General features: G+C 40.7%; 1 non-coding gene across 1 annotated transcript; it reads right to left on the bottom strand.

Moving 5' to 3' along the window:
• Positions 1-494: 494 nt before the first annotated feature.
• On the bottom strand, positions 495-601 carry LOC141593771 (small nucleolar RNA R71). The gene has a single exon (XR_012521836.1). It is a non-coding gene; the product is annotated as a small nucleolar RNA R71 (small nucleolar RNA).
• Positions 602-1,196: the final 595 nt, after the last annotated feature.

The following is a 1,196-nucleotide window of genomic DNA, read 5'->3' as shown; positions in this document are numbered from 1 at the left end:
GAGAGGTATTGGTGAGATTGTGGACATTCAACCAAATACTATTGAGTTCATGAACCCTTTTGCAAGAGAAGGAGAGGATAACCTAACACATAACCAACCATAAAATCAACCCACAATGCCTAAATTCTCATCACATTCCGTACCAACCGAGGAGAACCTACCCAATGGTACTCCCACACCACAACATTTAACCGGTAATTTCATTGCAAAATCCGCATTTATCCAATTAGTCGAAAGAAGCCAATTTGGGGGGGGGGGGGATGCCTAGTGAAGACCCTCATTCTCATACGGAGACTTTTTGTGACTATTCTGATGCGATTTCTCAAACCGGAGTTTCTCAAGCTCAAACTCGATGGGTCTTATTTTCTTTTTCTTTGATTGGTTCCGCGAAACAATGGTTAAAGAGCCTTGATAAGGCTACTCTTGGTATTGACTCTTGGAAGAAATTGGCACTTGCTTTCTGTAAGAAATTCTATCCTCCGGAGAAGACTAACATGTTGAGAGCCCAAATCACCGGGTTCAAACAAAGGGATGAGGAATCTTTGTATGAAGCATGGGAGAGATTCAAGGATACTTCCCGATCTTGTCCACATCATGGACTTAGCGAGTGGTTCCTTGTACAACAATTTTGGAATGGTCTATTTGAAGACTCCTGAAACATTCTCAATATGGGATCAAATGGTATGTTTACCGAAGTTGATGATAATCAAACATGGAACAAGATTGAGGAAATGGCGGTCCATAACTCACAATATAGTAGACCTCGGAAGGCTACTAGAGGAGGAAAGCATGAAGTGGACTCTATTACTCAATTGGGTGCTCAACTTAGTGCTCATATTGATACTATTAATTTGAAGTTTGAGAAGGCTATGACTAAGCTTGAAGAAGCCTCCAAATCTAAGCAACATGTTAATGCCAGGGTGGCATCTTCATCAATTCCAAGTGGAGTATGTGAGAGTTGTGGAACTTTAGGACATGACCAAAGTGAATGTAGGGGAACAAGTGAACAAGTGAATGCTTTCTAAGCATACAAGAGAGGTACCCCTTATTCCAACTATTATAATGAAAATGCCAAATTCGATCCCAACCTCTCATACAAAAGCCAAAATGTTCAAAACCCTCAAACAACATACACCCCACCTCCAATGAGAAACCAAGCTCAAAGACCCTTTTACAATCAAAACCAAAGTTATCAA

Source organism: Silene latifolia, chromosome 7, assembly GCF_048544455.1.
Source record: "Silene latifolia isolate original U9 population chromosome 7, ASM4854445v1, whole genome shotgun sequence".
Lineage (NCBI taxonomy): Eukaryota > Viridiplantae > Streptophyta > Magnoliopsida > Caryophyllales > Caryophyllaceae > Silene > Silene latifolia.
This window is presented reverse-complemented; position numbering and strand designations above follow the sequence as displayed.